The 15,312-nt window shown below is 46.9% G+C and overlaps 1 protein-coding gene across 3 annotated transcripts in view; it reads left to right on the forward strand.

The window, feature by feature from the left end:
- The first annotated feature begins 599 nt into the window (after positions 1-599).
- LOC144107179 (uncharacterized) overlaps positions 600-15,312 on the forward strand; it is a 32,446-nt gene continuing 17,733 nt past the window's right edge. Inside the window, exons 1-2 of one of the 3 annotated variants that reach the window (XM_077640182.1) lie at positions 600-725; positions 10,941-10,993. The gene's annotated coding sequence lies outside the window, so the exon portion shown is untranslated. Of the gene's footprint in view, positions 726-8,065; positions 10,994-15,312 lie in introns of those variants that run through there. The other 2 variants (XM_077640184.1, XM_077640181.1) reach the window with 2 other exon arrangements.

The following is a 15,312-nucleotide window of genomic DNA, read 5'->3' on the forward strand; positions in this document are numbered from 1 at the left end:
AGGAGTCACCCATTGCCTTCCAGTTCCAAAAGGAATTATGTGGGCACGCCGAGGTGCGCGGGAAAGCTGCCATGAATCCGTAGCTACGAAGTTCACGGCAGCCCAATGATGAGAGCAAGAGCTGCCGCGCGCTGGGGCTTGCGCGCGAGCGGCTAGGGGCTGCGCGAGTACGTGGTGTGCGCAAGATGGCTTCCGTCCAGCGAGGAAGCCGGGTGAGCGACGGGAGGCCATTACTGCGCCTCTGCTAGACAGCGGCGCAACGAGGACTGCTGGTAGTTGGAGATGCCTGCAGGGACCGCCGCACCATGGTGAAGTTGAAAACACTATAGAAGACGGGCACGTTGGTGACCGCCGCTTCCGGCGGTGCGATAAACAAGCAGGCCACCGTCGCTTACTATTATAATCTGTCGGATACACTGGTAACCGTCTTCATCCCTAGTGGCAGCGGCGAACATGACTCCCACGTGGCACAGGGAGCGTGGAGAGAAGGCACTCCAGCAAATCTGCTCATTCGCCAGCAATGAAGTGACGTACGTCACGGCAGCCCAATGGCGCCCGAGTGAAGGGGCCTCGTACGCCCCATGTGAGCGGCGTATACTTATCGCTCCTAGTTATGCAATGCCCGAGTCGATAAAAAGAAGGGCTCGTGGCGGGAAATCTCTTTCTACGCCAAGCCACCTCGAGGCTGCCCGCCGAACCCAACGCTGGTCGATTGCAACGACTTGGTGAGCCTATCGAACGTCTGTTTTATCGGTTAGAACATTCTACCGCAGTGTGCTTTGACTCGCATTAGGACAATAAGCTATTTCCTAGCGTGCATTGCCATTGCCTATTTCGTCCGGACCTTCCATGGCTGCTACTCTGTTCCACGGGTATGGGGACGTGTACGGGCAACGCCCACCGAAGACACCGGATATCTTTGGTCCGGTCGCAGCATGTGAAACGTGCCCCTCCCTGCCGTTTTTTTTTTTCGCATTTGGCCAGCTATCAGGACTTTGGACCACTAGCCGCCTGCAACGCCCGTATAGCACACACGCGGTTTTGTTGAACGTTTTTTTTTTTATTCTGAAAACACACCCAGAGCACTTACTGTTTGAAGAGGCGCGTTTGAAGAGAGGCTGGGGCAAGGAACTGCCCCAAACAAAAAGAGAAACATCAAAAGCTGGCGCGTAGCCTGCACCTTCGCCTTATCGCTGCGCACAATGCCGCGTTGCCCTTTCAAAACTATGTGCTCACAATCAGTTGGATTTCGCGATGCGGAGGCCATGTTCGCCGGCTGACACTGATGCGGCGTGCCAAAGTCTGCAACCTGTTTTAGCACATCATACTGAGCAGTCTTCACTTTGTAGGCAGCATATCCCAGGTAGCACATGACAGCGGGCCAATATTAGAAAGCCACTGGCAAAGTGTGGCTAAGGTGGCTAGATTGGAAAGGTGTGAAGAGCGCGGCGCTTTCCGCCGGCCGAGCGTGACCTCTCTGCGCACCGATGCCGCCAGGAGGAATGTGGCGCTGCTAGTAGCGGCGCGGTAAACTCAGCCGCGTCGGCCTTGCGCACCCCGTAGCAGTTAGTTCAATTCGTTTCGTCACCTGTATTGGAGTGTCTGTAGCAGCGTTTTCTCATCTGAGGGCGAGATGCCTTCAACAACAAAAAAGAAGACGGAGCGTTGGTGCTTTGCGCCTGGGTGTGACACGGGATACAGAAGAACATAAAAAAAAAACTTTCTGTTCCGTGCCCCTGTCTGCCAGGGAATGTTTGCCAAGTGGTCTCGAGCGATCCCAAGTGTCAAGGCCGTCAGTATCATTTTAGTCTTGTCACCATCCTTGAAAACTAACTTGCACATGCGTTCAGCCGAACGCGCTTGCATGTCGAAGCTGCGGAAGAGGTATTCTGCAGTCAGTTAGTGATACGTGCCAAAAATTAGTCGTTTTTAGCATTCTGTTGCGCTGACAGCATCAGTTGCACGTTTTTATTGCCTCACAAGGATTTTTTTCCCTTAAGGGTATAAATCAGGAGGATGGTGATAAGAAACGGAAACCACTGAAGCTTTGTGTGTTGTAGATAAAATTCTGAAAATTTTTTTCCTTCACTTGTAAATAAACGATTTCATGGCCAGATGTGCTGCTTCATTGCTTACATGAGCGTCAAGATATGGCATACATGCTACAGGTTCGCAAGCGGCAACAAAAACCGATTTGTGCGTTGGGACGCCTTCATTCTACCCGTCGCGGTGGCTACTAATGGTTATGGCGCTTGGCTACTGATCCGGAGTACCCGCGGGTTCGAACCCGACCGCGGCGGCCGCGTTTCGATGGAGGCGAAACGCTAAGGCGCCCATGTGCTGCGCGATGTCAGTGCACGTTAGATACCCAGGTGGCCGAAATTATTCCGGGGCCCTCCACTACGGCCACTCTTTCTTCTTTTAGTCCCTCCTTCATAATTCCTTCCCTTACGGCGCGGTTCAGGTGTCCACCGATATATGTGAGACAGATACTGCGATATTTCCTTTCCCTAAAAACGAGTTTTAATTTTCGCCTTCAGCCATGCGACTACAGTTTTGAGGTCCTACGGCACGCATTACAACCTGCTCTTCTCGCCGTACGTACGTGTAGTGGCTGCGTTTCGGTGGCGGCGCAACGCAGAGAGTCAGTGCACGTTGAAACCCAGGTGGTTTAAATTATTCCACAACCTTCCGCTGCGGCATTAACAGCGTCCCTCACATCTTGGGCAGCGTCTCGAAATGTGCATGCACAAAACGCGCATCAGTTCAGCTATGCAATGCAAACTCTGCTTGTGAAGCAGCATATTTCAAGGGAATAATGATGCGAGTTTATGAAACACTATTTTATGATAAATATTCATTCTTTGACACTAGCAGAAAACGCGCGCCCCGCCGCGGTGGCTCAGTGGTTAGGGCGCTCGACTACTGATCCGGAGTTCCCGGGTTCGAACCCGACCGCGGCGGCTGCGTTTTTATGGAGGAAAAACGCTAAGGCGCCCGTGTGCTGTGCGATGTCAGTGCACGTTAAAGATCCCCAGGTGGTCGAAATTATTCCGGAGCCCTCCACTACGGCATCTATTCTTCCTTTCTTCTTTCACTCCCTCCTTTATCCCTTCCCTTACGGCGCGGTTCAGGTGTCCGCCGAGATGTGAGACAGATACTGCGCCATTTCCTTTCCCCCGAAAAACCAATTATTATTAAAACGCGCGATAAGCAAAACGGGCTTATTTTCGCTTCAGTGGTTAAATTTAGCCTAGGCGATGCGCTCAATTTGGCTGCGCGCCTTACCGATGGATGGATACGGCTGAACCCTTTACATCGGGCGGTGGCTCAAGCCACCTAGCCATGTCTTGTGAAATTTTACTCCTGTCTTGCTTTTAGCCACCAATCAGATAACCTTCGCTTGGTTACTTCTAACCTCTTAAAATCCACTTTCCCCTCACTATCCCTAAACCCCAATGCCTTGGGTAAGTCAGCCCCGCTGTCTTCCACTGTAGGGTGAAGCCCTTTACAGAAAAGTATCAAGTGTTCAGCCGTTTCCTCCTCCTCTCCGCACGCAATGCACAAAGTGTCTATCTCCTGGTACCTGACTCTATACGTCTTAGTCCGCAAAACTACAGTCCTGGCCTCAAACAGCAAAGAACTTCCCCTACAATTATCATAGATATTTTCTTTGACAATTTCCTGTTTAAAGGTCCGGTATGTTTCCAGTGCCGATTTCGTCAGCATCCCTGTTTTCCACAACGCTCTCTGTTCCTTTAACCTTTTTCTTAACCGATAAATGCTGATTTGCCCCCTTACTGCTGTCCAGATATTTGCTTGTCAATTTTCTAGTTCGCTTTCTCCATTTCGTGTCAACATTCTTTATATACAGGTATCTGAAAACTTTCCTAGCCCACCGCTTTTCCTCCATCCTTCTCAATCGTTCCTCAAATGCTATCTTACTGCTAGCCTCTCTGCTCTCGAAAGACGCCCATCCCATATCCCCCTGTACCCCCTGATTTGGTGTATTGCCATGTGCTCCCAAAGCTAACCTCCCTACTCCCCGTTGCCTAATTTCCAGCCTTGCTTGAACATCTGGCCTCATACACAGGACCGCATTCCCGAAGGTCAGGCTAGGGACCATCACCCCTTTCCAGATCCCTCTTACCACCTCATACCTATTGTAATTCCACAGTGCCCTATTTTTCATGACAGCTGCATTCTACTAGCTTTATTCATTACATATTTTTCATGCTCTGTCAGATACTCAGCACTGTTATTTATCCACACCCCAAGATACTTGTACTCATTCACTACTTTTAGCACGAACTCCTGTATTCTATGCTCGCCGCCCTCTTCATTAAATATCATGACTGCAGATTTTTCCTTACTATACTTGAAGCCTAATCTATCTCCCTCTGTACTGCATATGTCTAACAACTTCTGCAGGTCTTCCTTGTTGTCAGCCATTATCACTATATCGTCCGCGTATATTAGTCCCGGTAATGTCTGTTTAATCAATTCCCCTTGCTTGAAAAAAGATAGGTTGAAGCCTAGTCCACTCCCCTCTAGCTTGGCTTCCAAACCTTGCAGGTACAACATGAACAACAAAGGGGACAGAGGACATCCTTGTCTAAGCCCCCGCTGTATCTCTACAGGCCCTGATACATTTTTTTCCCATTTTATGAGCACTCTGTTACCTCTATATATATCTTTTAAAAGATTAATTACTCCATTTTCCACATCCAATGTGCCCAATATGTCCCACAAATGCTCCTGAGTAACGTTGTCATAGGCTCCCCTAATATCCAGAAATGCTAGCAATAAGGGCCTATGTTCCTTTTCCGCAATTTCTATACACTGTGTCAATGAAAATAGATTGTCCTCCAACCTCCTTTGTTTCCGGAACCCATTCTGTAGTTCCCCTAACACCCCCTCGTTCTCCACCCAAGCCTGCAGTCTATCCTTTATAATTTGCATCACCACCCTGTAAACCACAGATGTCACTGTTATGGGGCGATAGTTACTTACGTCTGCTTTGTCCCCCTTTCCCTTATATATCATGTTCATTCTACTTAATCGCCATTCATCGGGGACTTTCTCATCCACTATCATTTTGTTCACTACCTGTATTAATGTTTGCTTGGATTTTGGTCCTAACTTCTTTATCAACATAATCGGGATCCCATCTGGTCCTGTTGATGTGCCACTAGGAACCTTCTTCTCTGCCCTTTCCCACTCTCCTTGCTCAAGTGAAGCTATTGCTGTAACCGGTCTATCCTCCTTCGATAAACTATGTACCACGTGCTTTGCTGAAAATTTTTCCGTCATCCTTGTTCCTATGTGTTTTATTGCTTCATCCCCTTCTAGTCGAATACCCTCATCTGTAACAATAAACCTTTGTTCTAGCCTAGTTTTATTACTCATTGCATTTAGATGTTTCCAGAATTTTTGGGCTGCTTTTCTATCCTTTTTATTTACTTTTGACATCCATTGGGCACCCTTTCTTCTAATTTTCTCATTAATCAAATAGGATGCGTCCCTTCTACACTTTATGAAGGTATCCCATTTTCTGTCTACTTCGGGTTTTGGTTCCCCCCTCTTCTTGGAATATCTGTGTTCTCTGGATGCTTCCTTGCGCTTTTCTATTGCCCTCTTGACCTCCTCATCCCACCAACTCTTGGGTTTGCGTCTTTTCCCTTTTAACTTTACTCGCGCCTTAGCTAGCTCTAGCTCCAGTAATCGAGTTAATTTGGTATAAGTCCATTCTGTTTCACTATCCTCAAAAATTACTTTCTCGATTCTTTTGGCTGCTACTTCCAATTGCTTTTCTGAGTAAAAATTTCCCCCTGATTGTTCATCTTGCTTCAGTCCTACATTGCTTTTTCCTCTGAAGCTCAACTTGATACGCTTGTGGTCACTACCTAGACTTCTGGAACCATCTTCATCTATGCTCATTACCCCTAATCTGTTATACATCCTCTGTGACATTAGTGCATAATCTATCGTCGAGTGCAGACTCTCCGTCTCCCATGTTATGAGCCCTTCACACTTCTCGGTGCTGTTGCATACAACTAAATCATGCCTGTCACACATGTCCTGCAGCATGCTTCCTGTCGAATCCGTGTACCCATCCAGGTCTTCTATGTGTGCATTCATGTCACCTAATATAATTATCTCGCCCTGTCCTCCTAGCTCATCAATGTCGCTTGCAATACATTCTAACATTTTCCTGTTTTCCTCTCTGGCTTTGACCCCTGTCCACAGGTATACAAAGCCAAGGAGTGTTAGCTTGCCTGCCACTGTTCCTTTTAGCCATAAATGTTCCCTGCATCCCAGTCTAACCCTTTGAAAATTCATACTTTTATGAATGAATGCCCCAATTCCACCTCCCTTTCTGCTGCCCTCTGTTCTATTGCAATATTCCCATGCGTAGTCTGGGTTACAGGGTGGTTGCTCCATGTCTCTAAGATGTGTTTCCGCTAAAACATATACCATTAATTCCTCCTGTCTTAACTGTTCTTCTATTTCCTCCCATTTCAGTCTATTCCTGCCACCTTGCATGTTAATGAAACCTATATCTGAATTAACTTGGCCCTGGCGCTTGCGTCTCTTTCTTCCCCTATGGTTCCATTGTCCGTTTGATCTTAATTCTTCCTTCTCTACACTGGTTCCATCAGAGCTCTGGGTCCCCCCAAAAAAGCTGTTGCCTGGCGACCTATCCTACTACCCACCTTCTTGCCAGTGGCACCACCGTAGTGGATGCCATCCTGTGCAAAAGGGTGGGGCCTAACCTCATACACTTCCCTGTTCACCTCCATCACCTCGTATCTTAGTCGTCGACTCAATAGCCTAATTACCCGATTAGTCTCCACGACCCTCCTTTCCGTTTCGCGAGCCTGTCTCTGGACCTCTGGGATTGTGCATATGGTCACATGCACACTCCCAGAGGCCTCTCTAAGCCTACGCATCCCCACCTCCAACTGCGTCTCAAGATTCTGGCTCCTCCCCTGCAGTACATCGAGACCAGCATGGATGACCACAAGGTGTTCGCCATCCATGCTGCCCACCACCACCTCCCGGGCTCTGGCCATTGCATCCACCATGCACTTTCCCGACTGAGCCTCCACCTGCACCCGCCTGTCTGCCTTCACTGCCGTCAGAACGCCTCCCTCAACCCTCGCTACATTCGAGTCCCCGACCACAAGAACTCTCCTGCGCCCCAAACGTTCGCTTCCTAATTCCATCTGTTGGCCTCCGGATCGCTCTAGCTGCCTCTCCTGCCGCTGTACGCTATTGTCGCGAGTTTCCATGCCCGCTTTAACCTTTTTCATTGCGTTCTCATTTTTCTCACTCGATGCTCGCTGCACTACAGCACTGTACGATCGACGAGCCTCGTCCCCCACCTGACACTTCTCCGAACTGGGGTGCCCAGCCGGCCGCGACCTGAGCGCTTCAACCTGTTTTTCTAGTTGGATCCGCTTTTCCCGCTCTTCTTTAATCTCGCCCACCATTCGCTTCAACAGGGCGGCATTATTCTCCTCCTTTTTAATCAAATCGGCGACCTGAGCTTCCAGCTTAATCCGTGCCTCTCGTTCGACCTGCCAGTCCGCATTAAGTGCATTAAACCCAGCTTCCCATTCCCCTTTTAACGCATGAACGGCGTCCCCAAACCGCTTGCACATCTTACACACGAAGCTAGCCTCATCCGCCTCGGCTAAGCTCCCGAACCCAGTCTCATCTAAGTAACACCAACGGTCGCACTCCGGGCACTGTACTAACTCCCCGTCCTCGTCCTCCTTAACTTTCCTAGCTTGCCGACCCATCGTCCGGCCGGCTACGCCTTGTGAAAGCCCGCCAAAATTCCTATGCCGATAGCCCTCGACCCTGCGCAACGTAAAAACCCGCTAAAAATTATTCTCACACCTCCGCTGGCCTCCCTACCCTTAACTCGGTTTAAAACTACCGCCCGACAGCAGTATAAAGTGTAAATACCAAAAACACTTAGCTTCGGACGTAGTCGCTGCAGCTCCCAGCCACGTTGCTCCCAGCTTGCACACAGCCCTCTTGCACACAGCACGCGCCTCTGCCGTCAGCGCCGCCACACGGCATCGGCGCGCTGTGGGGCCATGTTTCCCTGCCGGTTTTCACACCTTTCCAATCTAGCCACCATAGTGTGGCCCTAAGTAGGCCCAGAGTTGCCAATGATGATCTGATATCGGCTGTGCCATCATCAAATCATGGCTATAATGGGCAATGTTAGCCAGAGTTCTCCCACCCTGTCAGAATTGGTTAAGCCATTTTCGAAACCTGGCTATATTGGCCTTGGCTTGCCACCCCCTTCTCCAGTGTTAAAAGTATACTGGCAGATGTTGGTGACCATTGTACCATATCCATTATACTGGGTAGAAGATTGATTTTATTGTCGAATACCATCTCGGCAGTTTATAATTTTCGAACGCGCAAAAACTCCTTTGAGCTCCTGGGCAGGGCTTGTGCGAGTTCAAACATTTGAAGTTTTATTCATCTTTTTCTTACCGAACACTTTAGCAGTATATGTGTGGAGTTGGATAAACAACGAATATTTTCCGATGGCGCAACCAGAGATTGAGGCATGGTTAAGAAAAAAGAACTGATTCGTGTAACTATAAATGGCTTAGCCAAGCCGCTAATAAAAAAATATAGTTTTTTGAGAAGTGCACAGACAGAGCTCACGCTGTTGCCTTTGTCCGATTTCTGGGCATAATAACCCGCCTATTTGTATAGAACTTATGTATTTGAAAGCTTTTTGCACGCTCTGCTTGCGCGAGTATCTGAAAACCAGCCCAAGAGGCCTTTCTTCTAAAAAAAGAAATCAAATCACTTTCATTTCATAAATTTCTTTAATTAAAAAAAAGCGCTTTTTTTGCTTCACTCTAGAGAATTCACTGCCATACTGCGCAGTGGGTGTCTGCTTAATGTAAATCTTAAATCAAACGTAATAAATTAGTGCAAGTGCATTCCCTAAGCCGCCTTTGTGCGCAATTTTAGCAGCGTCCAGAAACGAAGCAGTGGCCTCGTAATTTACAATTATAAGTTACGCACGCGCGAAATATTAGGCCGCCGCTTCTAAACGCACGCGATCACGCGGTAAGAGATTCCTACGGTTCCGTACGTCGTTCCCTGTGATCGCGCCTTCCCCTGTGTTTTCCGATTTGCTTTTTCCTTCCTTTTGGGCAGATCGTAATGTTTCAAAACGTTGTCTTTGGTTCATTTTATTGTTCTGTGGCGTAATATGCATTGGGAGCTATAGCTCTTGCCGACGTCTTTACTTATTTGCTCGCAAATTATTTTTTTTTTGCTTTAGAGCATTACCTTTATTGATGAAAAGCATCGGAAATAGTTGCGAGCCACAATTTAACACGGTTTTGTTTGTTTTAGCTTTTTGCGTGAAATTTCCACACCAAAAAAAAAGTTGGAGGATTCTTCGACGACCAACGAATAAATCTACTGACAAATGGTGCTAGGCGAATGTTAAGCTAGCTTGTTTTCCATATGCCCCGTATGCAATACTATTGAAGAGCGCGAATTTGCTTGCATAATATTTTATTTATTGTTTTATGTTTTCGGTCGGCCGATATGATGCTTCTCCTGCGGCTTGCAAGAGTGCTTTGGTGCTTCCGCGTTTTCCACACCCTTACCTTCAAAACTGCTTATGACTCATTCTCCGAGAATTCCGAACCTCTTTCACATATTCCGGCCCCCGTCCCCTTTCTCTTTTGAACTCTCGTATCTCCCGAACTCCTCTCCCGGACGTGCCCTTTTCAAGGCAGTGCGCTAACCCAGTGGGGGCAAACTTTAGGTGCGCCTTCCCGACAAAAAAAAATCTGGTTAGGTGCCTGTCTGCGTTCCTCGAATTAATTTGCAGAAAAGGTTTTTTTCTACCACCACCAGACGACCCGCGCGTCCGCGCTGGGCTGGACCGTCTGCTTGGCAGAGAAGAGTAGCGCCACTTCTGTCGGCGTGACGGGGAGGCATGCGGGACTATTTTTTTATTCGCTTTGTGCCTCGCTTCTTGGCATATCGGCAAGACGGTCTGTGGCGTCGGTGCGCGGGAAATAAAGCTTTCAGTTTTTGCATTTTTCGTGTTGCCTTTGTATATTCTGCTTACAACTCTACTTAATAGATATCGCGCTATTTTGTAGCAATAATCTTGTGTCTCAGCGACTTCGGTGTGTTTTAAACTAACCGTTTTTATTTCATAGCATTCTCTACGCGGTTCCTCAATTTCTAACAGAGAAAATGCATTTTCCAACTTACGCGTATGTGCGTTGCGATGACGGCAGCAACGTCATGTATAAGTGTTTAGCTCATCAGTGATTATAAGCCAGAGAGCCTGACGGACACGAGGAAGAACGTGAGCACGTATTGGAGGTCAGCTATTCAACTGCGGATATGCTAGAGCTAGGAGGTGAGTACAAATCCTTTCGCATTATGCCGTATGTCTGCATGACCCGCGAGTATGCTTGTTGCTACGCCGCCGCCGAGTGACTCAGTCCATTGCGGGCGCAAGTCAGCCCAAATAAACAGTTTTGTTTACACGCCGTTTTCGCAGCCTTTCTGCTCTCCGGAGTGCAGTCACCACTTCGTGACAATATATCGATTAACTTTGTGTATCTTGCGCGCGATATAATTTTGTTCGTAACATTTGCTGACACATGACGCAGCTGAGATTTTACGTTACTCGACCGTTTGGCATTGAAGCATATCCAATTGAAAACCGCGCGGTGAAGTTCGTGGTTTAGAATTCCTTTCGGCCATTGGAGCGCTCTAGGCAAGTGTGTGGGCGACTCTGGTCTTTTTCGGTTTGTTTGTAATCTCCTGTTCTGTTTGTCGGCATGCGAGGCACAAGTCCCAAATATTCAGGTATTGTTTTGTGCAAATACGGTGTTTCCAGTTTGTTATATCTGTCCATGCAGGTGGACGCACCCTAAACTGAGGCCCAGCACCTGCCGCCTGCATAAGTGACCAGGTAAGTGATCATTATGTTTGTGTATTGTGCCTGTTTCGTGCCTCAATGAACTGAGGACTGATTGCTGAGGTTTTATTAACGCGTAAGCATTGTATGGCTATGTTTGCGGCTTCTTGTCATCACGATAACGTTCGAACGAATTGAGTTATGAGAAAAAGAATGGTTGCATCAGATAGCTAGAGAAACAAAAAAATCTCGCAGCGCGACTCGTGAGGTTCATGTGGGGTAATTAGTTAATTAGAGCCAAAAATGTAAAAAGTGGGCGAGGACGGAGCAAAAGAGGCGCCAAATTTGAAAACACCGGAAGTGGGCGGAGCTAAAGCGTGGCGTCAAATCTGAAAAAACTGGAGGTTTGGATGGAGCGAAGCGTGGCGAAAAGTTTGAAAGCTCAAAATGGGCAATGATGTCAATGGGCGAAGAGGCGTCAATGCTTACGCGTTCCTCTAATTCGGGTGCCGCAGTGATCTCATAACTTTTACAGTCTAGACTGCATTGGTGTGGTTACGAGGAATACAGAAATGGGTCTGCCACGCAGCAGGTATTGTGAGCCGACGCTGTGCAACGTCAGTTGTCTGCTCCTTGCTTACTTGAGGGTGATGGGGAGGACGGCGGCGTCCACGTCCGTTGCGTTTGGCGCGTTGCTCGCGGCTCATTAAAGGCGGATACGTCACATTTTTTAAAGCCGCTCCCCTCTTCTTGGCCGCCCTCTCGGCGCGCTTGCGCAAGCGCAGCAGACGACGCCGCTGCGCTTACATTTTGGCGCGCAGCTCTGATAGCGATCGAGGGCCTCTCCTGAGCTTACCTTCCTAACGCTTGCGGGCCTCATGCATGCTCCGATAGCTCTAGATCTATAGCCTAATAAAGCCTCAGTATCATCTTTAAAGCAGCACCACATCTGGCTAAATGAGCTGTTTGTTTGGTGGGCCGAACGTCTGAGAGCACTGCAATCGTGGAGCGCAAGCGGGGACCTCACGTGATATTTTTTTTTTGTATTGTAGCGAACAAAAAAAACGATACGTAATAGATGCATAGTGAGAAACTGTTAAATTGAACGTTTCGCGGGCCTTCTACAACTTTATTCATTGGACTCTTTTGCCTATATCTTCGTTTCTTACGAAGTTGGTTAATTAATCTCGACTATTATGCAATCAAGCCCAATAGTAAAATAGTGTGAGTTGCTCCATGCAATAGCCAGCAACATGCATTTGGTACCGTTGTCTTAGAGTGCCGTGGCATATTTTTAAACCCTGGGTAAAGTTAGCTGGGACACCCTGTATATTGCTCTGTTACTCCTCGTTCAAAGATATGCATTGTGGCTGCATACAGGCCCACCCCGGTAATGGCATTTTTATGACTTCAACAAAGAAGGCAGCACTCATGGTGGCACCGAAGGACTCACGTTTTTGTAAGGACGCGGGCCGCAGCCTGTAGACGACCACACAGCTCCTGAAAAGGAGCGTGACAGGCCAAGCTTGCCATCGCTACATCAAAGCAGAATGCTCCGCAGTGGGTAGAAAGCCAATGACACCGGAAAAACTACCAGTCATTGGCCGTAAATTGCATGTCACTGTGCTCCATGCACTGTGCTGTGTGTCAGTGCCTAATCCATTGATCAGCTGGGGGATTATGTACTAGCAATCATACTTTCTTCTCTGCAGCTGCTTTTGAATGCCTCATTAGCCAGCACCCTCTAGAGAACCCTGCACCGACAGATCGTCGCAAGAAGCTAAACCACTATCTGAGTGAGCTGGTCCAAGATATGCGCGAGAAATAAACATCTTTTGGAGTTCTTTATGCATTACTCAGCACGCTACTAATAGTTGGTGAAACGTGGGAACAAATCGCAGATTACCAGTTTCTGAGGCTGTGTGTATTGCAGCATTTGGCATGTACACCTATGGCACTTGTTGGAGAAATTTCCCAGTTTTTGTGCAGATTTAGTACGAGTGGGATATACTTGAAGCATTTTATCTCTGTCGTTGCCCTGTGATACAGGGCCATCCGGTCTAATACAAGGCTTTCCTGTATAATACAAGACTATCCGGTTTCATACAGGATACTCCGGTAATCCGGTATCGCAAATCCTGTACAATAACCCGGTATGCGGTTCCGGTTTACAATTCATATCGGATTTTTCAATAGGTATATATGCAGCTATTCCGCGTTCATGCAAGGCCTGTCTTCCTTTGTAAACTCCGGAAACGTCCATTCAACATCGCAGCCTCTATATAAAGTGGACATAAGCCTTGGAGCTGCGTATTGTTATTGTAGTTAGTGCTTGATACAATGATATCATCATGACGTTTTGTCAGTAACCGTGTTTTGGCCTGTCTGTTCTGCCACGTACTTTTTGAACATTTCCTCAGATTAAGCCACGCAATGAATAACAAGTGTTAAAAGAGATTTCAAACCATCAGTTAACTGAAAGCATCCCTCACGACTCGGTCCAAGATATCGGCTTATTTTCTTTATTTATTATACCCATAGCGCTATTGTCTGGCATTACAGTGTGTGTGTGTGTGTGTGTGTATGGGGGGGGGGGGTTGGAAAAGAAAATGTATACAAATACCACCGCGTGCAGGTGGTTACAAAACAAAAGATAACATTGAGATAGAAAGAACACGGAATTATTATACATAAAAAAATGTCACAGCAGGAAAGGAAATGATTCATTTGATAATATGGACACTACTTCTTCGGGCAGCTCGTTCCGTTCTGAAATTGTTTCGGGGAAAAAAGACGTTTTTAAATTGTCAGTCCGGCATCTGTATTCTATAAATTTAAGCGAATGATCTATTCGTAAAGACACGTAATCAGGGTTGACTATATATTTGGTTCTGTCTATTCCAGATCTTGAATGAAATATATTATGAAATAATTATAAACGCAGATTTTTCTTACGTTTCTGAAGTGTGTCCCAACCCAACGCTTTTTTCGCGCTCGTTACGCTAAAATATCGCCCATAGTTATTAAAAACAAAACGAACGGCCAAATTCTGAACTCTTTTTAGCCTTTGAATGTCAAGCAATGTTTCCGGTCCCAGACTGTGCAAGCGTAGTCAAGTATGCTTCTAACATTTGTATTATACAGCAGTTCTTTTGTCTTTCAAGGGAAAAGTTTTACGTTATGTCGCAGGAAACCCAAAACGCGACAGGCTTTGGCAGATACTTAAATATCTGCCAACATATGTAAATTACAACACTTCAAAACAATCTACTATTATTAGTGTTATAAGCGAAATTGTGGGGAACCTTCCTTTTAGTGAAACACATATGTACAGATTTTTGTAAATTAACATGCATTCCTTAATTCTCACATCACTGGGCTAATTTTCACCAGTCCTGTTGTAATGCATCGCAGTTACTTTGATTGTTCATAATTCTATACAACACACCATCGTCCGCAAAAAGACGCATGCATGAAGAAATACCTGAAAAGATGTTCATGTAAATGATGAACAGCAAAGGGCCCAAGACGCATCCCTGAGGGGGTGTCTTCAGCCTTGTGCACTGAAAAACGTTCTCTAAAAGGCGCGTTTTGGTCAGAAGTAAGGTTTAATCGAATTTTGATGAAATCTGTTCGGGATGCAAGAATAGTGTAAAACCGAATTTTAGGCGCAAATTCAGGGCAAAACACAGTGGCCGGAGAGCAGAATTGAGAGATGCTACATTAGGAATACAACTCGATCTGCGGTGAGCAAATAAGTGTGAATATTGGGAGAGAAAAAAAGAAACAATACGCAATAATCTTTTCAGCCACACCCTTGGTGAATTTACGCCCACACATGTGCCGCCCAAGGGTGACCTTGAAAGCGGCCATATTTGAGCCTCGCAAAACGGCGAGGCCGGAGGCAATAGGATGACACAAACGCTACCTTTGAACGGATGGACACTTGGAAAAACATTAAATATACAATAATACTCTCTATGAAAGCAAGCAAAAAACCAATAACGAAATAAGCAACTAGTTCAAGCTACGTGCGCGCTGGCGAGAACAGTTAACACTCTATAGAGAAATTCAAGCTCATCATTTGTGAGCCCAGTTGGAGGCTGGGTATCGAAGAGACCAGAGTTCTTTGCTATCTGGGTTATAATAAGCGATAGTAACCTAAAGTCGAGCGATGATTGGCGCTATGCTCGCTGCAGGCTGCGTTGATGTCAGAGAACCTTATCGCATCTCACAACAGTTGGCGTTGTACGAGCTGCTTCTGCCGCTCTTGCGTATTGCGGCTACCCTCATTTCTGCTGGCGGTGCCTAAAGTTGAGGTGCTCAATTTCAGTGAGCTTGTACCATGCTGTATGTCACCATCTGAACCGTCG

Source organism: Amblyomma americanum, chromosome 10 (assembly GCF_052857255.1).
Source record: "Amblyomma americanum isolate KBUSLIRL-KWMA chromosome 10, ASM5285725v1, whole genome shotgun sequence".
NCBI classification, from domain to species: domain Eukaryota; kingdom Metazoa; phylum Arthropoda; class Arachnida; order Ixodida; family Ixodidae; genus Amblyomma; species Amblyomma americanum.